At 41.0% G+C, this 27,362-nt stretch overlaps 1 long non-coding RNA gene across 1 annotated transcript in view; it reads left to right on the top strand.

Moving 5' to 3' along the window:
• The first annotated feature begins 630 nt into the window (after positions 1–630).
• Positions 631–27,362, top strand: part of LOC126161483 (uncharacterized) — a 151,943-nt gene continuing 125,211 nt past the window's right edge. The window contains exons 1-2 of the long non-coding RNA XR_007534923.1: positions 631–814; positions 12,202–12,403. This is a non-coding gene — a long non-coding RNA (uncharacterized LOC126161483). The remainder of the gene's footprint in view (positions 815–12,201; positions 12,404–27,362) is intronic.

Genomic DNA, 27,362 nt, shown 5'->3' with positions numbered 1-27,362 from the left:
TTCAGCTATGGTCCACAGTAAACATGTCCACTAAAGTCATGGACACCAAGCGTCAGGCAGCACCCTCTACTTGGCGCAGAACCACACTTCTCTTCCATGCAGCTCATGCCTGCTCCTACATGACGCTCCACACCATCACTGCCTGGTGGGAGCGTTTCCACGAGTTGCCAGGTGACCCATCAGAGAGCCACCAACTAGACTGTATTGATAACAAATCAAGTCACCAATATAGCTCACACTCGGCGCAATCTAATTATCCAAAAAATACCATCAGCACACTTGCTTTAATATAAAACATGATAAGATAGGTAGATTTATAGAAAACATTTACAGGGGTAATCTCATGTTTTGAGTGCATCATCATCATCAAATACAGCATTATGTTTGCTGGCTTGAACAGCGGACTGTTCAAAATTATTTTTGGGCCAGCTCCATTCATTAAATTTCCTACATTGATTGGTTTTTCGTATTGGACATTACATAAGTTTATTTTTTGTGTATTTTAGTTTAGACCAAGTACTCTCAGTACGTAAATATTGTAGATAAATTAATACTTACAGCTTAAGCATGGAGTGTTTGTTTCAATGTTTTTCTCTCAGTGACTTCTAATTTTCGTTTTCACAAGACAACACAGTGAGAAGATCGTGGACGAAGGCACTGTAATGAAAAGAATGGGAACCAACACATTGTAGTAATATAATGTTCTGATCATTGCCACGAAGTTGATATTGATTGAATGTCATAGCCATGTGTTTGTACAAGAGACGGAGCTGTGTCTTGCACTTTCCCATCATTTACATCATAATTGCAAACTGTAAGTTGTACTACATGTTTCTTAAACGGTTGTAATATTTCAATGTGTTAAGATTTGAGGCAATATGATGTGAGAATGTGTGTGTGTGTGTGAGAGAGAGAGAGAGAGAAAGAGAGAGAGAGAGAGAGAGAGAGAGAGAGTTTGAGTGAAATCTTAGACTTAGCCTACACACTGCTTTAACTTATACTAAGAACAACAAACACACACACACACACACACACACACACACACACACACCCATGCCCGAGGGAGGACTCGAACCTCCGGCGGGAGCGGCCGCGCAATCCGTGACATGGCGCCTCAAACCCCTCCGCGCTGCCAGTTTGATGTTAGACTTGTGTAATGTGTTGATGAAAGCAGATATGAAAGTACTGTAGGGTTTTACTTAAATTTTTATCTCTTGAACTAACCCGGGGACGGAATTTTGTTGCCATAAGAAACCATGCTTTCAACATGTGATTTTTGTTCATATGTGATTGTTGTGTTCGCTGCTAATGCTTATGCGGGCAGATTACTGCTTTTCTTGAAACGTGGCTGGTACATAAAATCGTCTCACGAAAGTAGTAGTTTGTGCTGAAGCCTTTAAGTACCCCGTTAGTGTTCGGAATTCCAAAGGAGAACTGGTGGTACACAGTTTATTATAGTAGGGATATTTAACGGCATGGAAGTTGAAGCGATAATTTTCATGCAGTACTGTAGTATTTCGCATAAAAAGCGTCTCTTCGTCAGTGAACTTCTCAAAATCGTACAGCTTGGTAGCGTCATAATTGTAAGCCGTGCTTGACAACTGGGATTTTGCATGAAGAAATAAAAGTTCAGCTCCCTCGAAAGTGGGTATCCCTCCACGCAAGTATATTGCGTACAATACATACTCATAAATGACTGTCAGTCAGACACATGAAAGCTAAGAGGGTAAGCGTCAAACAGTGCTTTATCAGAGAAACTGACTTTCTGGTCTCCACAAGACGTCGGTGTGCCACGCACCTGGCTTCAGTTGATGATTCTGTTGGGATAGGTAGCTCCGTCTCTCCTTATTCTAATCTCCTTGCAAAATAGTGTCTATTGTGTTATATGTTCCTTACACATATTACATTCTGGCCACCATCTTTACTCCCTTTAGTGTCTACAAGGTGTGACGGTGTATTTGACGCAAAACGACCAGAAAAGGAATCTATGGGCATTGGAGGTGTTCTTACCTTTACATTTATATTTTTGTTCATCCTTTGAACCAAAGACCTCCACAAAACTATGAACCATATACTGAAATAGTGTTTTGTTTTTGTCTTCTTTTTCTTCTAGACAGAGCCACAGGTTACCCAAAAGTACATACATGTTATATGAATCCACATAAGTCCACCAGATGACAGGGGCCTGGACCATTGTACGTGTCACGGAAATGAATTGTGACTAAGAACAGTAAACCTGTTGTTTGATTCCTTTGTTGTATCTTACAGTGAGCTCTATCACACACGCTTTCTGGTGCATTGAAAGTTGAGTTCCACTCAGTTGATATGCCTTTTAAGTTTTCTAAATGCACACCACAGTCCAACCCTGACACCAGAATAACCCTCCCACGTTACAACGAAATACTAAGCAACCAGTTGCAGTTGTACAGACACTGTGAACCACAGGACCATGGCATTTTGCTGTATGCATCTTATTGCTGACACTCGCAAATAATGCGATAGGAAAACTTTCTGAAGAAGGACATTCAGTGACCGAAATTGGCAAAGAAATTAACTTATGCAGCTGGTGAAATATTATTTAAATATATACAACTACAGTTTCTGAGGATGGATAAAATATCCCCCAAGTTACTGTAAGGATATCTGTATAAAAGTGCCATGTCTTTCTAGTGCTATTTTTTTGCTGTCTTACTGTAGACATTCCATGTAATAAATTTTCTCTTGTGATAACTTCAAGTCTGACTTTTGTAGTGTTTCTACGGTGTACTTAGATTAGTGTTCTGTTTTAGTTATTATTAATAAATTTTCACCTACAGCAAAAAAACAGGTAGAGAGCCTAATGTGGAGCTTCGCACTAGGTCTGATGGGTACGGGTGAGACGTACGTTCCTCCGGCAACGACTCTTTGGTATAAGCACAGCCTTGACAGGTTGTCATTTTGGTTATAGATCGTCTCCCGATGCTGAAAAATAAAGCGAATTTTCGGAAAACCTGCTGTTATCATCCTTCTTCCTTGACTCGTGACATATCCCCAGTAACAATTGTAACCACTCAACGAAAACCAACACACACAAACACCTCACCATAGAAGCATTACAATTATTCGAATGATAGATAACGTAGTGGTTGCCTTTGACAACTCACTACCAAACTGTCTGTCAGTTAATTAATTAGTTACATGTTCCATAGATCATTTGAACGCTTCTTTTATCGAAATGACGTGGAACGAGTCAGTTTACAGGACATGTCTACTCGATTAGTGTTAACAGAAAATGCCATATATGCTTTCACCAATCAAATTTTGAATGATCTGAATAACCGAACACCACCCATTGGGATTTTTTGTGATCTCTCAAAGGCGTTTGATTGTGTAAATCATGAAATTCTGCTAGACAAGCTCAAGTATTGTGGCATGAGTGGGACAGTGCACAAATGGTTTAATTCGTACCTAACTGGAAGAATGCAGAAAGTTGAAATTAGTAGTTCTCATAATATGCAAAGATCAGCACATTCCTCAAACTGGGGAACTATCAAGAATGGGGTTCCACAAGGGTCAGTCTTGGGTCCTTTGTTGTTCTTAATATATATTAATGACTTACCATTCTATATTCATGAAGAGGCAAAGTTAGTTCTCTTTGCTGATGATACAAGTATAGTAATCACACCTGACTAACAAGAATTAACTGATGAAATTGTCAATACTGTCTTTCAGAAAATTACTAAGTGGTTCCTTGTAAACGGACTCTCACTGAATTTTGATAAGACACAATACATACAGTTCCGTACAGTGAATGGTATGACGCCATTAATAAATATAGACCTTAATCAGAAGCATATAGCTAAGGTAGAATATTCCAAATTTTTAGGTGTGTCCATTGATGAGAGATTAAATTGGAAGAAACACATTGATGATCTGCTGAAACGTTTGAGTTCAGCTACTTATGCAATAAGGGTCATTGCAAATTTTGGTGATAAACATCTTAGTAAATTAGCTTACTACGCCTATTTTCACTCGTTGCTTTCATATGGCATCATATTTTGGGGTAATTCATCACTGAGGAATAAAGTATTTATTGCACAAAAGCGTGTAATCAGAATAATAGCTGGAGTCCACCCAAGATCATCCTGCAGACATTTATTTAAGGATCTAGGGATATTCACAGTAGCTTCTCAGTATATATACTCTCTTATGAAATTTGTTATTAACAACCAAACCCAATTCAAAAGTAATAGAAGTGTGCATGACTACAATACTAGGAGAAAGGATGATCTTCACTATTCAAGATTAAATCTAACTTTGGCACAGAAAGGGGTGAATTATACTGGCACTAAAGTCTTTGGTCACTTACCAAATAGTATCAAAAGTCTGACAGATAACCAACAAGTATTTAAGAAGAAATTAAAAGAATTTCTGAATGACAACTCCTTCTACTCCATGGAGGAATTTTTAGATATAAATTTTAAAAAAATTAAAAAAATAAAATAAAAAATAAAAATAAAAAACACAAAAAATGAAAAAGTTGTTATATTAACTTAAGTATGTTGTTAAATTAACTTAATTATGTCATGTATTGGAAAATTTGACTCGTTCCACATCATTACGAAATATCGTATTCATGATCCATGGAACTAGTATTAATCTAATCTAATCTAGTGTTTTTGTGCTACTCATGTACCTACACTTAAAAACAAGGTTTTCATTTTTTTTTTTAGAAAAAGGCTATCAGCTGTTAAACAGAAATTCGAACGTGGAATAGGAGTTGTCCATGAGAAGTAATTAGGGTTAGATTTTAAGCTTGTTTTGCTACGTGTCTGACATTTCATGTTATAATTGCATAAATGATCAAAAATTTTTGTAGTGCATACTGAATTCCTTTCTGATCCACTAGCAGTTTTAATAATGGGTAATAAACGTCATTTTTTTCTCTAGGCTTATTGGTATGGGCATCACTGTTCTTATCATGTTGGGATGGATTATTTATGATAAATTTCATTGGCGAATACATGTGTTGTGACAATGCAGTTAAAATGCCTCACTCCTTGAAGTGGTACCTGTATGACGACTGCAGGTGAACTCCAAATATTATTTGTACTGCTCGCTTTTGTGCAATTATTACTTTCTTTATAAGTAGTGAGTTACCCCAGAAATCATTCCATAAGACATTATTGAGTGGAAGTGTGCAAAATATCTCAGGAGACTGATTTGTTTGCTTCCAAGATTATCAATTATACAAAGAGCAGGATTAGTTGAACTTAATTGTTTGAGAAGCTCAGGAATATGCTTCTTCCATTTCATTAATATATACACCCAAAAACTTGGAGCATTCTACCATATTTACTGACTCCTGTTCATGTGCTACATCAGTTGTTGGTATGATTAAATTTGTTGTACAGAACTGAATATAATGTTTTTTTCCCAAAATTTATGGAGAGTCAATTTTCAGACCCATTTAACGATTCATGAAAAAACATCCTTACTAACTCTTCTGTTGTTTCTCTCTAACGGGATTTACTGTAACACTAGTATTGTTTACCAAAAGTACCAAATGGAAGTTCGTTCCCATATATAAGGAATAGAGTGAACCCAAAATAGAACTCTGTGGAACACCATTTGTGTTTTTCTACTCTTCGTGACATTGTTTGCATTATTCAGCGCAATTTTCTGTATTCTGTTTGTTAAATATTATTCATACCATTGTGTGTACAGCCATCAGTTCCATAAAACTTGAGTTTTTCGAAGAGAGTAACATGATTTACAATCAAATGCGCTGCAAAGATAGAGAAAAATATGAACTTCTGACATTTTATTATTTAAAGCTTACAATATATAGTGGGTGAATGTATAAACAGCAATCTCAGCTGAGAAAGTCTTCTGGGATCCAAACTGAGATATGCTAAGTAAATTGTTTCTGCTTAAATGTGAAACTATTCTTGAGTACATTACTTTACTTTTCGAATATTTCTGTAAGGAAATTGTATGAAAATTATTTAGGACTTCCTTGTTACCTTTCTCGTAAAGAGGTTTAACAACTGCATATCTTAATTTGTCTGGAAAATTTCCTTGGGGCATGATGCATTGTGTATATCATTAAGGACATTACTTATTAAGTTAGAATAACTTTACAGAATACTGTTTGAAATTTCACTGACACAATACAGCTCTTGTTTTTGAGAATTTTTATTATTCTTGTTATTTTAGTGGAGGGTGTGGTGCTTCTTCTAGTTTCTTGAAGTTTTGTGGAACGACATTTTAATATATGTTCTTGCTTCTTCAGCAGAACCATTTAAGCCTAAATTTGTTGCTACATTTAGAAATTGACCGTTAAAAGAAATTGCAGCTTGCGAATCATCTGCCGTGACATTGTCACTTAGTTTAATTGTCATACTATCTTGCAACCCGACTGACTGTCCTGTCTCCCATTTGAGAATATACCATTTAGTTTTAACCTATCTGCATTAATAATTTACGTCCTGATGAACATACTTCTTGACATTTTAATGACTTTCCTTAGTAAAGCTACAGTATTTTTGCAGTAAGCAGGTAATGTTGGTTTTCAGTTATTCTGGCCTTCATCTAATTTCCCTCTTCCTCTTACATGAGATTTAAATTCCGTTAGTTATCCAAAGCTTACTTTTCTTTTAAATGCATTTTCTGGATAATTTTTTAGGGAAGCAACTTTCGAATATTTATTACAGAATAAATTGAATTTTATATTAGCATCTCTTTCCATATCCACCTCATCGCATAAGACCTGAGATTTTAACTTAACCCAACGGATAAGTATCCACAAACTACACTGATGGTCATTAAAACTGCAAAAGAATGAAAACAGCATTGACCGAACGTCAAACTGGCATGAAGCGTACCACGCGCATCGATATGGCAATGATTAGTATTTCAGTTCAACTGGACAAAGTGGGTAGGAGTAAGGTCATCTAGATTTGTATAAACCGAAACATTACGCACCGGGCTTCTGATTCTGAAATAGGATTTGAATGTTGTTTATCTATGAGAAGGTCCTTTTATGCCCAGAGAAAGTGGAAGAAACACCTACCGCCATGTGTCAGAATTCGAAAACAGCAGTTTCGTAACTTATCGAGACTATGGTTTATCGTTCAGTGATACTGCTGCACTAGTTAGTCGGGATCCCACGACTGTGATGCAAATGTGGAATTAATTGGTTCAAGGAGGACTACAGTCAACGCAATGCTGGTCTCAGCGTCCCCACCTGAGAGGACAGACGTATCGTTCGCTCAGCCGTGCAGGAACATACAACCACGAGACTTACCTTACGTCAGGGAATGGGCCTGTTCGCAGCAAGACAAGTATGTACACGGACAATGGGACGGCATTTGGAGTACCACACACATCGGCTATTCCTGCGGTGTTCTCCTATTTGAGAATATACCATTTAGTTTTAACCTATCTGCATTATTAATTTATGTCATGTACTTCTTGACATTTTAATGACTTTCCTTAATACAGCTACAGTATTTTTGTAGTAAGCAGGTAATGTTGGTTTTCAGTTATTCTGGCCTTCAGGTAATTTCCCTCTTCCTCCTACACGAGTTTAAATTCTTTATATTGAATCATCGGATTATCTGTGGTCTGTAAATACATGATAGAATTTGTAGGTGCGAAACATAGGACACATAGCTGCCACTTCTGACAGTAACAAATGCTCTAATTCAATGGCTGTTGCGTCGAATTGAACTTGGATCACAGATAATGCTACGTCATACCATGCTGCTTCAGCGCCGTGCTAGAGTTCATCAATCTTTCGTGGTGGTGTGCCAGTCCCGAAACAACCTATGACCAAATACTTTCAGTGTGTGAGATATATGGAAGTACGAGGTGCATTCAAGTTCTAAGGCCTCCGATTTTTTTTCTAATTAACTACTCACCCGAAATCGATGAAACTGGCGTTACTTCTCGACGTAATCGCCCTGCAGACGTACACATTTTTCACAACGCTGACGCCATGATTCCATGGCAGCGGCGAAGGCTTCTTTAGGAGTCTGTTTTGACCACTGGAAAATCGCTGAGGCAATAGCAGCACGGCTGGTGAATGTGCGGCCACAGAGAGTGTCTTTCTTTGTTGGAAAAAGCCAAAAGTCACTAGGAGCCAGGTCAGGTGAGTAGGGAGCATGAGGAATCACTTCAAAGTTGTTATCACGAAGAAACTGTTGCGTAACGTTAGCTCGATGTGCGGGTGCGTTGTCTTGGTGAAACAGCACACGCGCAACCCTTCCCGGACGTTTTTGTTGCAGTGCAGGAAGGAATTTGTTCTTCAAAACATTTTCGTAGGATGCACCTGTTACCGTAGTGCCCTTTGGAACGCACATGAACATGGACACCATCATTTTTTCAGCACTGGCAGTTACCCGAAATTTTTTTGGTGGCGGTGAATCTGTGTGCTTCCATTGAGCTGACTGGCGCTTTGTTTCTGGATTGAAAAATGGCATCCACGTCTCATCCATTGTCACAACCAACGAAAAGAAAGTCCCATTCTTGCTGTCGTTGCGCGTAAACATTGCTTGGCAACATGCCACACGGGCAGCCATGTGGTCGTCCGTCAGCATTCGTGGCACCCACCTGGATGACACTTTTCGCATTTTCAGGTCGTCATGCGGGATTGTGTGCACAGAACCCCAGAAATGCCAACTCTGGAGGCGATCTGTTCAACAGTCATTCGGCGATCCCCCAAAACAATTCTCTCCACTTTCTCGATCATGTCGTCAGACCGGCTTGTGTGAGCCCGAGGTTGTTTCAGTTTGTTGTCACACGATGTTCTGCCTTCATTAAACTGTCGCACCCACGAACGCACTTTCGACACATCCATAACTCCATCACCACATGTCTCCTTCAACTGTCGATGAATTTCAATTGATTTCACAGCACGCAAATTCAGGAAACGAATGATTGCACGCTGTTGAAGTAAGGAAAACGTCTGCCGTACGGTGCTGCCATCTCTGGGACGTATTGACAATGAACGCGGCCTCATTTTAAAACAATGCGCATGTTTCTATCTCTTTCCAGTCCGGAGAAAAAAAATCGGAGGCCTTAGAACTTGAATGCACCTCGTATGTTTTGACCAGAGTAACAGTCGAAGCCCTGTGTGTCGAGGTAGGTTGTGCACATGGCAAAGGCGCGCCTCAGCGGCGCATCTAACAGTGCTCAGAAGTGGCATCACGTCACCTGAGAAGTCCCGGTTCCGCATACAGGATGGATGAATCCATGTGTGTAGAGCCCTAGTTGCATTCACCAATGTTATACAGGCCCAGCAGCAGACTTGATAGTGTAGGGTGCCAGTTGTTACACAAGACGATCAGCTCTGGTATGCATAGCTGGTAATTTGGACAGCAGGTGTTACATTTCTAATATGTTGTCTCTGTGGTCTCCGCGACTTTATATTTCTACAAGGCAATGTAGGATCGCTTATTGTTCCTCCTGTACAAGCTACCTCGGCACAGAGGCCTTCGACCGTTGCTCTGGTCAACAAATACTTCCATATCTCTCACACACTAAAAGTATTTGGTCATGGATTGTTTTGGGATTAGCATACCACCACCAAAGATTGATGAACTCTGGCACGGGGGTGAAGCAGCGTGGCATGACGTAGCATTATCTGTAATCCAAATTCAAGTCGACTCGACACCCACCGGATTAGAGCGTTTGTTACTGTCAGAAGTGGCAGCTCTGTGTCCTACGTTTCGCACCCTGTGTACCACCAAATCACCTACAAATTCTATCATATATTCTTCACCTATAAATCCTCTCACGGATTCTTCCTACTTTATTGTCTATGCACAACAGGCAAAATTTCGTTATTTGCTATCCTTCCTATTATTGCAGTTTTACATGTCAGCAGTGTACGCTTAAAAAAAAAAAAAAAAAAAAAAAATGAGTATTGTCACTGCTTTGTTCTACCTATGTTTTCACTCGTGGCAATCGATAAATACAGGCTTGAGCGTACGTCTGTGTGATGTTAGCAATGTAGCGTTGGTGGCCAATGATAAATACTTATCACATCGTTTGTTCAGATCTTCGACAGAGTAGTAAGGAAGCTTTTAGCAAGTATCTTTGGTAAAAGTTAGAGTGAAGTCCATTGGCTACATGTAGCTTCCCTTGATGTAGTGCGGGTAAGCTACAAAATGACGAGGCATATTCGGTGCATGCCTATCACCATCGAGCTCCTGTGAGAGGACAAGGAACGAAAATTATTTGAGCATGGGCAAACATACATTTAAATTTACCCTCATAAAAGTGGCCCCTCATATTTGCATACACGATACTCATTTAAAAAATGCCATTTCTTAATTTCATTCATCATCTGGAAGCAGTTAATACCATAAATTATCTGGGAGTACGCATTAGGAGTGATTTAAAATGGAATGATCATATAATGTTGATTGTCGGTAAAGCAGATGCCAGACTGAGATTCATTGGAAGAATCCTAAGGAAATGCAATCCGAAAACAAAGGAAGTAGGTTGCAGTACGCTTGTTCGCCCAATGCTTGAATACTGCTCAGCAGTGAGGGATCCATACCAGATGAGGTTGACAGAAGAGATAGAGAAGATCCAACGGAGAGCAGCGCGCTTCGTTACAGGATCATTTAGTAATCGCGAAAGCGTTACGGAGATGATAGATAAACTCCAGTGGAAGACTCTGCAGGAGAGACGCTCAGTAGCTCGGTACGGGCTTTTGTTAAAGTTTCGAGAACATACCTTCACCGAAGAGTCAAGCAGTATATTGCTCCCTCCTACGTATATCTCGCGAAGAGACCATGAGGATAAAATCAGAGAGATTAGAGCCCACACAGAGGCATACCGAAAATCCTTCTTTCCACGAACAATACGAGACTGGAATAGAAGGCAGAACCGATAGAGGTACTGAAGGTACCCTCCGCCACACACCGTCAGGTGGCTTGCGGAGTATGGATGTAGATGTAGATGTAGATACTCGATGTTTTTGGAAAGTCTGAAACTGTGCCATTCATAACTGAAATAATGAAACACAGTACTTTTTCATGCGATTATGACGCTTTCCGAGAATTTATTCTCATTACCAAGGGGAAATATTCACTTAGGTATTTTCAGTACTGTTTGTATGCGTGTTTTTTCTTCATGTCTCCCTCTGCTGTTGCGTTTTTATTGTTTACTGCAACCTGACCGACTTCTTTTGTCCAAATTTCCGAACATCACATAAAACACGTATGTAAATATTTATACTTGATTAAGAGAAAAAATTCTCGGAGAATACCGTGCAAATTGTAAAAAATACATAATTGATGCAATGGTTCATCATTTAAATCATGAATGACATTTCTGCTGAGGATTGTCTTGTGGTAAAGCCAAGATTTTTAGCAACAAGCGAAAGCGGTTCCAGCTTGCAATATAACATTCGAATCTCACAGTGTATCATTTTACGTATTGCTCCAGAGACATGTGAACCAACATATAAATCACTTGATGACGAATTTATGAAGGATAAGTTAGGTTATTAAGAGTACAAATAAATACATTTATTTCACTTATGTACAGTTTAAACACACTTTTCCTTCCACATCCTTCTTTTTATATGTTGGCTTAACATCATCCACAGCGAAGCAGCTCCGAATGCAGCTAGTTGCTGCAGCTGTTTCTTTGTAAGATTCCAACCCCTCATTACCGTTTTTGAAGTCAGTGTGCTGTATGTTATGAATAATTTCGTTTTCTTCATGCTTTGCAATGTTCACTGTGGTGGCAGGTACGCACCAAATATACTTCATCATTTTGTAGCTTACATGCACTAAATGAAACGAAACGGCATGTAAACAATGGCTCTTGCTTTAACTTTTATGAAAGATCTTTGGTAAAAGCCTCCCTACTACACTGTCAAAGATTGATTTTGATCAGTATTTGTCGCAGGCCGCGAGTACTACACTGCTGACGCCTCAAAGGCGTGCGCTCAGGCCTGCGGTTATTGTTGGCTACAGCTCTCGCGCGTATGACTTCACACTAACATCATTACGACAAAGTTTTACTTAAAATCCAACTTGGTTGCAAATTTTTTTTATTCATATGACCGGTTTCGGTTCATTTAGAACCATCTTCAGATCTGTAACAATAATGATACTAATTTACTATTTTACGGAACCAAATCTTTTTCATCCTATCTAATCCAACATCAAATGTACCAGAACGTACCTGATATTTCAGTTACAGGAGCAACAACTGTTGCGTGTGGAGATCCAGACCGAGGGATGAGAGATGGTGCGCGGTGAAGCCGGAAGACGCGTGCAGCGCCTGGCGTCGTTGACGGGGCCCTCCTGCGTGGCCCTCTTGCCCGCGGTGATGGACATCAGCCGACTGAGCGGACCGCGGCACAACACCGAAATGGCGGGAACCACGGAAGCAGACCGTAGAGGAAAACAAGTCCACACCAGCGCCATAGATATATAAATCGCCCTATGTTTTTATAGATCGTATAAAAATAATTTTACTGTTTTTTAATTCTGATACGTACAGATTTTAATCTTGACATCTACATATTTTAATTAAGTATTTTTAATATATATATATAAAAATTTACTGAATACAGTATGTGCAAATGGAATGTAAAATGTACCAGACGGCACCTGTCATTAATAGTGTTATAATTAATATAAATGTCGTGCACTCTGCCAACCAATTTTATGTGACGCAGCATGTGAAAGTTGCTGGATTTGGACGGGTTACACCTGTAACTGAAATATCAGGTACGTTCTGGTACATTTGATGTTGGATTAGATAGCATGAAAAAGATTTGCTTCCGTAAAATAGTAAATTAGTATCATTATTGTTATAGATCTGAAGATGGTTCTGAATGAACCGAAACCGGTCATATGAATAAAAAATTTGCAATCAAGACGGATTGTAAGTAACATTATAAAATCACTGATTGCTGTTATCCCATAAGACATTATGTCTGTTTTTGCAAAATTACGACAAAGGTCAACGCCGACGTCCGGTTAAACCATCCGATTTTCGTAATTTAAATACAGTCAAGTGACACCAGCTTTTCAGTCGTCCGTTGCCCAGTTTTTAGGGAAGGGAAACGAAGGTGTTTCAGGCAGGGTATGATGGGCGGGTGCGAGACCGCAGCCTCCGCTGCGTGGGCGAGGTGCTCCCGAGGAGGCGCCGTATTTGGCAGCGGAAGCCGAGGGCAGAAGGCAGGGCGGGCTGGTCGCGAGCCGCGGCAGTGGCGAGGTCGCGGCCGCCGTCCCTCCCCCTCCCCCCGCCACCGCCACGCCGGCGCCAGGCGCGCCACCCTACCCAGAAGCGGCGCTTCCCGGAACCAGGGCATCAATTGGCCGAGCGCCGGCGCGCCACGTCTTCCCAGAAGCGCCACCGCCACCGCTGCCGCTGCGTTATGTAAGCCCGGCGGGCCGGCGCCGCGGAGACGGAAATGCCGACAGCTCATCTCCAATCTCGCTAACGCCCTCTCCGGCTCCGAGCTTTGTTCTACATACATACCAGCACGATTCACTGCTTGGCGGAGAGTATTTTTCCTGTTATCGCCCTGGTAGTGATTGCCAGGACAAGTTTAGACCAATTACAGCGCGCATAGAAGCGTCTAAACATCATTGTTCCGGTGCTCCATACGTGAATATAAGGGGAAGAAGCCGTAACAACTGGTACAGTGGGAAGTTCATCTGTCATGCTTTTAATAGTGGGTTGCAGAGTATGAATACAGATATTATTTCTTTCATCCTTCGCTACACCCACATTTACTGTCACCAGTCACAGTTTATTTCGTTTCCACTACTCGTTTCAGAACGTAACGTTAGCGACAGCCCCTCCCAATCACCCCCCTCCACACCAATCCATATCCTAAGCTCCGCCCATGATCTGCCGCATGTTCCAACATCAAAGTTGTTCGTATCACAGATATGCCAGTCATAACAAGGGAGAAAATCAGTAGTTAGTACGAAATACAGTTTTTCCGGTACCATTGTGAAAAGAATTGGAAATATGTTCACTGAATATGCGAGTTGAAAAATCATCAATAAGAATGAAAAATAAAAACGGCATCCACACTGTCTTTTTTATTTCATGAGATTTTATCTGCACTATAACAAAAAATCTGATATTTGTTAACTGCAGTGAGCGCAAATTTCCGTCACCTCGCGTAGTGTAAGAAATTCTGTTGGGAAATATTAATTGGTAGTATCGCCCAGGATGCTGTCCATTATCTCGATTGTCTGAAGTCAATGTTGTGCATAAACAAGGCAAAGTCGATGTCTTGGTTTGTTTCTGATTACGTTATAAAGACTAAAGAATATAAGAGTGGGATAATGTAGAAATGCGTAATCCAAGCAGTCAGATATTTATACAGTGACATTCTTCATTAATATTTGCCTGTGTAATGGGTGAATTGTTAGTTGTGAACTCTTATGACTGCTTGCTTATAGCTGACACGGGATTACTTTGAGTTCTTCTTCAGTGTTTCAGAGCTTTAGAGCTGCCTATTGTTAAACATACGTACATAATTTCGTCAGTGTCATTCCAACGCATGTTATCGTACTTTAATGTCTTAGATATCAGTTCTGACAGCAGTTGGTCACAACAGTCAAGATTAGGTACCTTGTGTATGATAACTTTATTGAGAGTGCGTATCTATGTTTCATTTTGACAGTAAAACACAGTCCGCAGCTCGTGGTCGTGCGGTAGCGTTCTCGCTTCCCACGCCCGGGTTCCCGGGTTCGATTCCCGGCGCGGTCAGGGATTTTCTCTGCCTCGTGATGACTGGGTGTTGCGTGATGTCCTTAGGTTAGTTAGGTTTAAGTAGTTCTAAGTTCTAGGGGACTGATGACCATAGATGTTAAGTCCCATAGTGCTCAGAGTCATTTGAACCAGTATAACACAAACTGCTAAGAAGTACTAACAGCACAACACTGCTAGTATGAAGAACCGCGGTAAAACAAAAAACGACGAACAAAAACAAGACAGCGACGAGGACTACCAAAGATCATATTGATGCGCTCTTGGTTGGTGTGGAGGGGGGTAAATGGGCGGGGCTTGTGCAAATTACGGGGCTGTCGCAAACGTTTCCTGTTTCAGAGGTTTACATCGTGATCGCGAGGTGGATTTATGTGATGTAATCAGACACGTACGTGTTCTGTGTACAACTTTGATGTAATATGTGGCGCTGTCTAGCAGCAGAAGACAAAATCACAGCTCTAGTTCTTTATTTATTCAAAAACAGCTACAGTGGCTGGCGTTGCCCGGGATGTTTAATATCTGCCACACAAAGTGCCTGGCCCTGTGTCTTGTTGATACACACAGCGAATGCAAGTCGCATCGGAAACTCCAATCGCCTTAAATCGAAGGGCACATGTGAATCATGGGGTGTCAACGGAATGCGACGAATGGATGCGTCTTCACGTGCGGCAGTCATAAAAATCCGGTTCTAGACTACTGGTTCTGTCTTTTGTAAATATACACCAATTTCAAACCAAAAGTTTAGTAGTAACAATTATATCATAGATTATGCTTTGATTGTTTTTAAAATTACAAATTAAGTACTTTTCGAGATGTTTGGTAACAACATTTCTCATTTGTATATTTTATTTGTATGACGAAATAGTAAAGGCAGCGGGGAATCAAATAGATAAAAAGACGAGGGCTAACAGAAATCCGTGAGTAACGAAGGGATAATTCTATCAATGAAAAGAGAAAATATAAAAATGCAATAAATGGGGCAGACGAAAGGGAATACAAACGTCTAAAAAATGAGATCGACAGGAAGTGCAAAATGGCTAAGCAGAAATTGCTAGAGAACAAATGTAAGTATGTAGAAGCATATATCACTAGGGGTAAGATCGATGCAGGAAAATTAAAGAAACCTTTGCAGAAAACCACCTGTACGAACAACAAGAGCTCAGATATAAAACCGGTCCTAAGCGAAGAAGGAAAAGCAGAAAGGTGGAAGGAGTTGGGTTGGGTTGTTTGGGGAAGGAGACCATACAGCGAAGTCATCGGTCTCATCGGATTAGGGAAGGATCGGGAAGGAAGTCGGCCGTGCCCTTTCAGAGGAACCATCCCGGCATTTGCCTGGAGTGATTTAGCTGGAAGGAGTACATACAGGGTCTGTACAAGGGAGAGGTATTTGAGAGCAATACTATGAAAATGGATGAGGACGTAGATGAAGATGAGAAGGGAGATATGATACTGCCTGAAGAATTTGACAAAGCACTGAAAGACTAAAATCGAAACAAAGCCCTGGGAGTAGACAACATTTCGTTAGAGCTACTGATAGGTTAAATGAAGGTAAATCTACATTACAGCATTTGTAGACTTAGAGAAAGCTTCTGACAATGTTGATTGAAATACTCTATTTCAAATTCTAAAGGTGGCAGGGGTAAAATACAGGGAGCGAAAGGCTATTTACAATTTGTGCAGAAACCAGATGGCAGTCGAGGGCAATCAACCGAAGCAGTGGTTGAGAATGGATTGAGACAGGGTTTTAGCCTATCTCCGACGTTATTCAATCTGCATATTGACCAAGCATGAAAGGAAACAAAAGAAAAATTTGGAGCAGGAATTAAATTCCAGGGAGAAGAAATAAAAACTTTGAGGTTCGCCGATGGCATTGTAATTCTGCCAGAGACAGCAAAGGACCTGGAAGAGCAGTTGAACAGAATGGACAGTGTCTTGAAAGGAGGACGTAAGATGAACATCAACAAATTCAGAACGAGGATAATGGACTGTAGTCGAATTAAATCAGGTGATTCTGAGGGAATTAGACTAGGAAATGAGAAATTTAAAGTAGTAGATGAGTTTTGCTGTTTGAGAAGCAAAATAACTGACGATTGTAGAAGTGGAGAGGATATAAAGTGTAGACTGACAGTAGCAAGAAAAGCGTTTCTAAAGAAGAGAAATTTGTTAACATCGAGTATAGATGTGTCAGGAAGTTCTTTCTGAAAGTATTTGTATGGAGTATAGCTATGTATGGAAACATGCACGATAAACAGCTTAGACAAGAAGAGAATAGGAGCTTTTGATATGTGGTGCAACAGAAGAATGATGAAGATTTGATGGGCAGATCCTGTAACTAATGAGGATGTACTGAATAAAATTTGGGAGAAAAGACATTTGTGGCACAACCTGACTAGAAGAAGGGAGAGGTTGATAGGACACATTCTGAATCAAGGGATGACCAGTTCAGTATTGGAGGGAAGTGTGGGGGGTAAAAATCTTAGAGGGAAACCAAGAGAAGGATACAGTAAGTAGTCGTAGATTCAGAAAGATGTAGGTTGCAGTAGTTATTTGGATATGAAGATAGATCAGCATGGGGAGCTGCATCAAACCAGTACTTGGACTGAAGACAACAACAACAACATATTTATGTACTGTGTATATTAAAAAATATATAGCCTATGTCCGACCACATGTTCATTAGGGTATTGTGTAGAAATTTCAAACAAATCGACTAAGAACTTTTAGAGATTTTCGGTAACAACCTTCCCCCTTTCTATATTACATAGAAATAAGTTTCGAGTAAGATCACGAAATTTTATGTAGACAGTGATCTTTCTCTTGACTTGAAGATAAAAGTGATTTCAACAAGATCTTTACAAAGCTGTAGGCTTCTATGAATTACAGACAAATGGACAATCATAGGGTGCAGAAAAATTGTGTCATGAAATCTAAATCCTAGATAGCTGATGCCAGTAGGAACCAAAATTACTAATGTTGTGTAGGTCGACAACGCACAATTTTTAAACTGCTGCAACTTAGCGCCACGCGTTTCGATTGGCCACGGGAGTGCCCTGTTTCCTGGTGCCCTGGACAACGTATGACCACGAATGCTTGGCTACCGGAGACAGCGACGTATCCAAGGCGGCCCGCACGCTCAGTATTAGCGCCCCAGCCCTCCATTCCGGGGGCCTTAGGGCGAAACCGCCGGGGCCTCGACACTTCTATTGTAGTTTCATAAGAGGTACTGGGAACAAATCCGTCAACAGCTGTTAGTTCGCGTACAGGAAGTCTTTTACAAATTGTGTCGGCCCTGAAAAGGGTCTTTTTTGTAGCTAGGACATTGTTTCCTTAGAGCAGGTGCACGAACTGTCGACCCTCTGACGCAACACAAGCTTGGTAACGTCGAACGGTGTTTTGCAGAACTCTTTCAAAGATTCCTCGCATTGCTCTGATGTGACTGGCGGCATGTTGAATGCGATCCATTAATTCCTCTTCGTTTCTAGGTAGTTAGTGTCCGGGTGGATGAACTAAAACTTTGAAGAATCCCTTTAGGAAAAAGTCCGGTGGCGCGAGGTCTGGTGATCGTTGGGGCCACGTTCTACGAGCAACTCTGCCAATTACCCGGCCGTCGAAGAGTTCATTTAAATATCCGCGCACAGCAAGACTGTTACGTGCGGGCGCTCCATCATGCTGCCGCCACATGAGTAGCCATACGTCCAAAGGAATATCTTCCAGCAGGCCGGGTAGTGTTTCTTGCAAAAAGTGAAGGTAATTTGCCCCAGTGAGTCGAGAACATAGGCGGACCTGCCCATTCAGATGGTCATCCACAATGCATGCCCAAATGTTGAGCGACAATGGCTCCTGGTGTCTGTGGACGTACTTGACGTGAGGATTTCCCCTCGTCCAGTGATGAACGTTTCGAGTATTGTAAAGGCCGTGGAAGGTGCACTCGTCGGCAAACAACACAATGGCAGGGAAGCTGGGATCTCGTGCAACACGTCGCAGAAACCACTGGCAAAACCCTAGCCTGTGTTCATAGCCCGCCGCAGGATTTAGGTCTTGGTTGCTGGCCGTCATCCCTCGAAACCTCCCAGACTAGCCGATGAATGACCCCCATGTCGCGTCCAACCGCTCGAGTACTTGTCGTATGTGCTTTCTCGAAGCGCTCGAGAACAGTGTCTTCAAATGCAGCATCACGTTCGAGGCCTTCCAGCATCACCATGATATCCCGCCAACGAGCCTGTTTCGCCCAGTCTCCGGTGAGTATGCGGGCGAGGGTGGCGTCTTACTGAGTATCGTTTCTCATACAACAGTCGAGCTTCATGCGCATTACCGCCAGCTGGTCCATAAGCAACAACCATACCTTGCTGTTTTTCAAACGAATGCTGTGACGTCATGTTTAGTGTATGACTAAATCGCAGGTGTCGTGTGTCTACTCAGAATCGAGGTTTACGTATGAATATCTCTAACGTGAGGTTCAGGGCACTCTCTTGTCCTAGGGGTGGGAAATTGCCCCTAAAGGCGGAAGAATCAGCAATGATCAACGACATGAGGATGCAGAAGGCAATGGAAACCACTGCATTAAAGAGACGTAACGTGTATCCACAGGACATGTGGCCTGTATTTGAAGAAGTGTCATGATGATCTCTCCGTTGGCAAAAGATTCCGGAATAGTCCCCCATTCGGATCTCCGGGAGGGGACTGCCAAGGGGGAGGTTACCATGAGAAAAAGATTGAATAATCAACGAAAGGACAACGTTCTGCGAGTCGGGGCGTGGAATGTCAGAAGCTTGAATGTGGTAGGGAAACTAGAAAATCTGAAAAGGGAAATGCAAATGCTCAATCTAGATATAGTAGGGGTCAGTGAAGTGAAGTGGAAGGAAGGCAAGGATTTCTGGTCAGATCAGTATCGTGTAATATCAACAGCAGCAGAAAATGGTTTAACAGGTGTAGGATTCGTTATGAATAGGAAGGTAGGGCACAGGGTGTGCTACTGTGAACAGTTCAGTGACCGGGTTGTTCTAATCAGAATCGACAGCAGACCAACACCGACAACGATAGTTCAGGTATACATGCCGACGTCGCAAGCTGAAGATGAACAGATAGAGAAACTGTATGACGATATTGAAAGGGTAATGCAGTATGTAAAGGGGGACGAAAATCTAATAGTCATGGGCGACTGAAATGCAGTCGTAGGGGAAGGAGTAGAAGAAAAGGTTACAGGAGAATATGGGCTTGAGACAAGGAATGAAAGAGGAGAAAGACTAATTGAGTTTTGTAACAAGTTTCAGCTAGTAATAGCGAATACCCTGTTCAAGAATCACAAGAGGAGGAGGTATACTTGGAAAAGGCCGGGAGATACGGGAAGATTTCAATTAGATTACATCATGGTCAGACAGAGATTCCGAAATCAGATACTGGATTGTAAGGCGTACCCAGGAGCAGATATAGACTCAGATCACAATATAGTAGTGATGAAGAGTAGGCTGAAGTTCAAGACATTAGTCAGGAAGAATAAATACGCAAAGAAGTGGGATACGGAAGTACTAAGGAATGACGAGATACGTTTGAAGTTCTCTAACGCTATAGATACAGCAATAAGGAATAACGCAGTAGGCAGTACAGTTGAAGAGGAATGGACATTCCTAAAAAGGGCCATCACAGAAGTTGGGAAGGAAAACATAGGTACACAGAAGGAAGCTGCGAAGAAACCATGGGTAACAGAAGAAATACTTCAGTTGATTGATGAAAGGAGGAAGTACAAAAATGTTCCGGAAAAATCAGGAATACAGAAATACAAGTCGCTGAGGAATGAAATAAATAGGAAGTGCAGGGAAGCTAAGACGAAATGGCTGCAGGAAAAATGTGAAGACATCGAAAAAGATATGATTATCGGAAGGACAGACTCAGCATACAGGAAAGTCAAAACAACCTTTTGTGACATTAAAAGCAACGGTGGTAACATTAAGAGTGCAACGGGAATTCCACTGTTAAATGCAGAGGAGAGAGCAGATAGGTGGAAAGAATACATTGAAAGCCTCTATGAGGGTGAAGATTTGTCTGATATGATAGAAGAAGAAACAGGAGTCGATTTAGAAGAGATAGGGGATCCAGTATTAGAATCGGTATTTAAAAGAGCTTTGGAGGACTTGGAACGTCCCCTTAGAAAAATTATACATGACTGTGTTTAAACTGACACACAATATTATTTAGCGCAACGCAATCTGACTTTCAAAAATCCCTACAAAAGAATGGCCCTGACTAACATTAAACTATACCTTTCACAAATCACTTACCTCACAAAAATCTTCATTACTCGAACTACTGCAATACAGCGAGCGCCACTATTGCCAGCTAAATAAAAGATTCAAACTACAGAAGGCACTAACTACTGATAGGGATAGTTAGCAAATGAAAGATATTAATAGAGAACAAACAATGTATTTACCTTAATAGTCATAATATATATAGCAGCTCATGACAAATTACAAAACTCCGCCATCTCTCTCCCCACATCCACCACTGCTGGCGGCTCACCTCCAACTGCGCAACGCTACGCGCTGTTCACATCCAGCTGCCGCTGCCCAACACTACAATGGCAGACAACAATGCAAACTAGCCACAGACTGCACACAGCACAGCCAGTGATTTTCATACAGAGCGCTACGTAGCGTTGCCAATAAGAAAACATAAACAGCCTACTTACAGACCTACGGTCAAATAAGGCAGAAGGGATAGATAACATTCCATCAGAATTTCTAAAATCATTGGGGGAAGTGGCAACAAAACGACTATTCACGTTGGTGTGTAGAATATATGAGTCTGGCGATATACCATCTGACTTTCGGAAAAGGATCATCCACACAATTCCGAAGACGGCAAGAGCTGACAAGTGCGAGAATTATCGCACAATCAGCTTAACAGCTCATGCATCGAAGCTACTTACAAGAATTATATACAGAAGAATGGAAAAGAAAATTGAGAATGCGCTAGGTGACGATCAGTTTGGCTTTAGGAAAAGTAAAGGGACGAGAGGGGCAATTCTGACGTTACGGCTAATAATGGAAGCAAGGTTAAAGAAAAATCAAGACACTTTCATAGGATTTGTCGACCTGAAAAAAGCGTTCGACAATATAAAATGGGGCAAGCTGTTCGAGATTCTGAAAAAAGTAGGGGTAAGCTATAGGGAGAGACGAATCATATACAATATGTACAACAACCAAGAGGGAATAATAAGAGTGGACGATCAAGAGCGAAATGCTCGTATTAAGATGGGTGTAAGACAAGGCTGTAGCCTTTCGCCCCTACTCTTCAATCTGTACATCGAGGAAGCAATGATGGAAATAAAAGAAAGGTTCAGGAGTGGAATTAAAATACAAGGTGAAAGGATATCAATGATACGATTCGCTGATGACATTGCTATCCTGAGTGAAAGTGAAGAAGAATTAAATGATCTGCTGAACGGAATGAACAGTCTAATGAGTACACAGTATGGTTTGAGAGTAAATAGGAGGAAGACGAAGGTAATGAGAAGTAGTAGAAATGAGAACAGCGAGAAACTTAACATCAGGACTGATGGTCACGAAGTCAATGAAGTTAAGGAATTCTGCTACCTAGGCAGTAAAATAACCAATGACGGACGGAGTAAAGAGGACGTCAAAAGCAGACTCTCTATGGCAAAAAAGGCATTTCTGGCCAAGAGAAGACTACTAATATAAAATATCAGCCTTAATTTGAGGAAGAAATTTCTGAGGATGTACGTCTGGAGTACAGCATTGTATGGTAGTGAAACATGGACTGTGGGAAAACCGGAACAGAAGAGAATCGAAGCATTTGAGATGTGGTGCTATAGACGAATGTTGAAAATTAGGTGGACTGATAAGGTAAGGAATGAGAAGGTTCTACGCAGAATCGGAGAGGAAAGGAATATGTCGAAAACACTGATAAGCAGAAGGGACAGGATGATAGGACATCTGCTAAGACATGAGGGAATGACTTCCATGGTACTAGAGGGAGCTGTAGAGGGCAAAAACTGTAGAGTAAGACAGAGATTGGAATACGTCAAGCAAATAATTGAGGACGTAGGTTGCAAGTGCTACTCTGAGATGAAGAGGTTAGCACAGGAAAGGAATTCGTAGCGGGCCGCATCAAACCAGTCAGTAGACTGATGACAAAAAAGAGAGAGAAAAGAGAAAAGAGGCGGAGAGAAATATCAAGACTTATTCGACACGTGTGCGTATCACGTTGGGGCAGTGACGGGGCGAGGGACGTTTGTTTGTGTGAACCGACAACCATAGCACTGTCCGTCAACCAACGAATGGCAACAGGGCAATTCCACGACCAATCGGAGCGCGTGGTGCCAAGTTTCCATAGTTTAAAAATGGTGTGTTTTCGATATACACTATATTAGTAATTTTGGTTCCTACTGGCATCAGCTACAAGGGTTAAAATTTCGTGGCACAATTTTTCTCCACTCTGTACATGACTGGAAGTATGTCGCCCTCAGAGACGAGGGTATCGTCAGAAGCGCTCTATGTGTCATCGGATTGCTGTTATTTTCTGTACACATAAATGACCTGGCGGACAGGGTGGGCAGCAATATGCAGTTGTTTGCTGATTATGTTGTGGTGTACAGGAAGGTGTCGAAGATGAATGACTATAACATGGTACTAGATTATTTAGACAAAATTTCTTGTTGGTGTGATGAATGGCATCTGGCTGTAAACATAGAAAAATGTAAGTTAATGCAGATGAGTAGGAAAAACAAACCAGTATGTTCAGATACAGCATTAGTAGTGTCTTTGGCAAAATCGCATCGTTTAAATATCTGGGCGTAGCGTTGCGAAGCGATATGAAATCGAGCATATGAGGACTGTGGTAGGGAAGGCGAATAGTCGACATCGGTTTACTGGGAGAATTTTAGGAAATGGTGTCTCGTCTATAAAGGAGTCCGCATATAGGACGCAACTGCTACCTATTCTTGAGCACTGCTCGAGTGTTTGGGAGCGGTACCAGGTCGAATTAAAGGGGGGAAAATTGGAAATTTGTGGTAAGGTCATATGGGACCTAACTGCTGAGGTCATCGGTCCCTAAGCTTACACACTACTTAATCTAACTTAAACTAACTTACGCTAAGGACAACACACACACACCCATGCCCGAGGGAGGACTCGAACCTCCGACGGGGGGAGCCGCGCGACCCGTGACAGGACTCCTGAGACCGCGCAGCTATCATGCGTGGCAAATTACAGGAAGACATCGAAGCCTCGAACAATACGCAAGTGTTACGGATATGCCTCGGTGAATCAAATGGGAAATCCTGGACGTTCTTTTCGAGGAACACTACTGAGAAAATTTAGAGAACCAGCATTTGAAGCTGAATGCAGAACGATTCCACTGCCAGAAACATACAGTTCACGTAAGATCCAAGAAGATGAGACACGAAAAATTAGGATCGTACGGTGGCTTATAGACAGCTCTTCTTCCCTCACTATTTTACTGAGTGGAACAGGAAAGGAAATGACTGGTAGTAGTACAGGGTATCCTCCTCCACGCACCGTACCGTGGCCTGAAGACTATGCATGTAGAAGTAGAAGTAGTGAGTACATTCACTCTTCAGCGCTCAGTTTTAAAATTTCTTGCAGTTACCCCGACACATTTAGAATTGCAGCTATTACATTGTAGTTCACGTATTCTGAACAGTTTTATTCGTCGCTTTTTTTTGCCACAGTGTTTAGTCGAAGAGTGAATACACGCACATCGCTTATCCATAACATCTAATTAAAAAAATCGTTACCACACTGCGATAAAAGCAGAGATGGCAATCTTAGACCATAAAAAGAAAAGAATGGGAATGCTCACTCAGCTAGAAAAATTTTTCTTACGAAAGGCATAAATAGTAATGGAAATATTCTCAGAGACCAAAATAACAATAACAAAAGACCTGTGTTCAATCTAATTAACCCTTTACTATTAAATAAAATATAATATAAGTACACACACACACACAGTGCCACACCTCAACATCCCACTCCATTCTCCTCTTGTACAGCTCCTATGATCCCTCAGCCAGCTCTGAAGCATGTGCAGCGTGCTACAGTATATACACTACTGGCCATTAAAATTTCTACACCAAGAAGAAAGAAGAAATGCAGATTGATAAACGGGTATTCATTGGACAAATATATTACGCTAGAACCGACATGTGATTACATTTTCACGCAATTTGGGTGCATAGATCCTGAGAAATCAGTATCCAGAACACCCACCTCTGACCGTAATAACGGCCTTGATACGCCTGTGCATTGAGTTAGACAGGGCTTGGATGGCGTGTACAGGTACAGCTGCCCATGCAGCTTCAACACGATACCACAGCTCATCAAGAGTAGTGACTGGCGTATTTTGACGAGCCAGTTGCTCGGCCACCATTGACCAGATGTATTCAATTGGTGAGAGGTCTGGAGAATGTACTGGCCAGGGCAGCAGTCGAATATTTTCTGTATCCAGAACGGCTGAAAGGTGGCTACATTGAGCCACAGCGCCAGAGATCGCGCCTCCACTGGCAGTGATTATTGAGACGTAGCGGCAGGCAGTTCTTGCCGAGAAGTTGTGGTGGACACTGCTTGTCGTGAAGTCGGAGTGGATATGTGGTAGTAGGGAGTGTTTGTTCCATGTTTTATGCAGTTATTTGATGGGAGAGATAGCAGATGTTATTCTAATGGAGATATTGTAATGATCAGAGTGCATTTCGTCAATATATATGAAGGTAATAAAACGCTATGTTCTTTTATTATTTGTGTGTCTCAAATAATGCATCATTACAGGTTCAGTCAACAAAGCATCTGGCTTGTGTTCTTGTATTAGAGTGTTATTCTGCTTTCCTTACGCAATTATAGTATTTCTAATTTTCTTTTATCACGTCAATATAATTGGTATTTAAAAATTCTTGTCTTGTTGAAGAAGAACCGTGCCAGATGTGCGTTGAGTCATACTACCATACACAGAACAGCTACACTTGTGCTTTGTTGGGTTGGTAGATTTTATAGTTGCTGGGGACTTAATTAATTAATTGTGCTAACAGAAATTTCATTTCATTCTTTGTTGTTATTCTATGCAGTCAGATTGCGTACTAACACTGGTCAGGGCCAGCCGTTTACGAGACTTGCGTAATCGGACATACAGCCAGTAAAATTATTTTCATAAAAATTTAATTAAGCCCCCATGCACGTGGCGACCGCTGCTTCGGATCGTCCCTTGGAATCTTCTGATTGTAAAAATAGTAGACAGTAGTATTGTTGTAGTAATTTGTAGTTTAGTAATTGTAGTCTATTTTGCATGTGTAGATTTGGTAATTGGCATTCTTCTAATGGTATTTTTCAAAATTTAATTTTTATTGCCTTGTATACGCGTTTGACACTTTAGTGCAATTATTTCAATTGTTCGTTAATCGTGTTTGAAGGAAACATTTCGTGTGAATGGTATTGTTGGAGATAGAGAGTCATTGTGTGTAATTTTCGTACGGTGACGAGTTTTGTATATTTTGTAAATGATTACGCGATCAATGAAAAAGGCAAAAATGATGAATAGTGAGAATAACGAAATTGTTGACATGGCGAACTCGCCAACACAGGACAACAGTATGATGGATAATGAAGTGGAAAACAATGTAATAAGTCGGGAAAATAGTCCGGAACCATTTCAAAATTTTTCGCAATCAGAAAATTCACAGAAACCGAGATTAACGACAGAAGATTCTGGAACAGTATCGAACACAGATAGCTTTACAGCTATGACGAGGGAAACTGGTTTTGCGGGAAATGTTAGGGGCGAAAAGAATTTTGAACAAGTTAACACGGAGAAGTTGATGAGTGCAATATTAAATTTGGGATCTCGGTTAGACTCACAAATGGGAACAATGGAGCAGTTACGATCTGAATTAAAAACAGATATAGGAACAATTAAAACTGAGATAGGCACAATTAAAACTGATATGGGAACTTTGGGATCTGAATTAAAAACTGATATGGGAACACTGGAAACACGGTTAGACTCACGAATAGGGACATGTTTCAAAAATATGAAAGATGAGTAAAAGAAAGGAATCAGAGAAGAAGTACAACCGATTTTGAATTCCCACAATAATAGATTAATTGCAGTAGAGATTAGACGAAGGGAACAGGATAGAGAACAGGAAGAAAGAGATCGCGTGAGAGTACAAAAATTTTCAGAGTTAAATTTACAACGTGCACACGATAAGAAAGAAATATTAGAGAGAATCGAGGAATCCGTACCAAATGATAGAATAAATAATCTAACACAACAATATGAACAGTTAACTACCAAATGTGTCAATACTGAAACCCGAGTCGCGACACTTACGGAAGACGTAAATAAACAGAGAGAAAAAATAGGTGATTTAGCGGAAAGAGTTGAGGAGATATCAGATAAATTGACAAATCTTAGTTTACATGGGGACAAAGATTCAGATGATACAGCACCATTGCCATTTGCAGAAACCGAAGAGTATCAGAACATAAATAAGCATGTTGAAACTCAGGGAAAATTTAATGAACGCGTGAAAAGGGAAGTTGAGGCATTACAAAAGCAAGTCAAACAAATTGAAGGCGAAATCGTAGGAA

Source organism: Schistocerca cancellata, chromosome 1 (genome assembly GCF_023864275.1).
Source record: "Schistocerca cancellata isolate TAMUIC-IGC-003103 chromosome 1, iqSchCanc2.1, whole genome shotgun sequence".
Lineage (NCBI taxonomy): Eukaryota > Metazoa > Arthropoda > Insecta > Orthoptera > Acrididae > Schistocerca > Schistocerca cancellata.
Note: the sequence above shows the minus strand (reverse complement) of the source record. Positions and strands in the feature narration are given on the sequence as shown.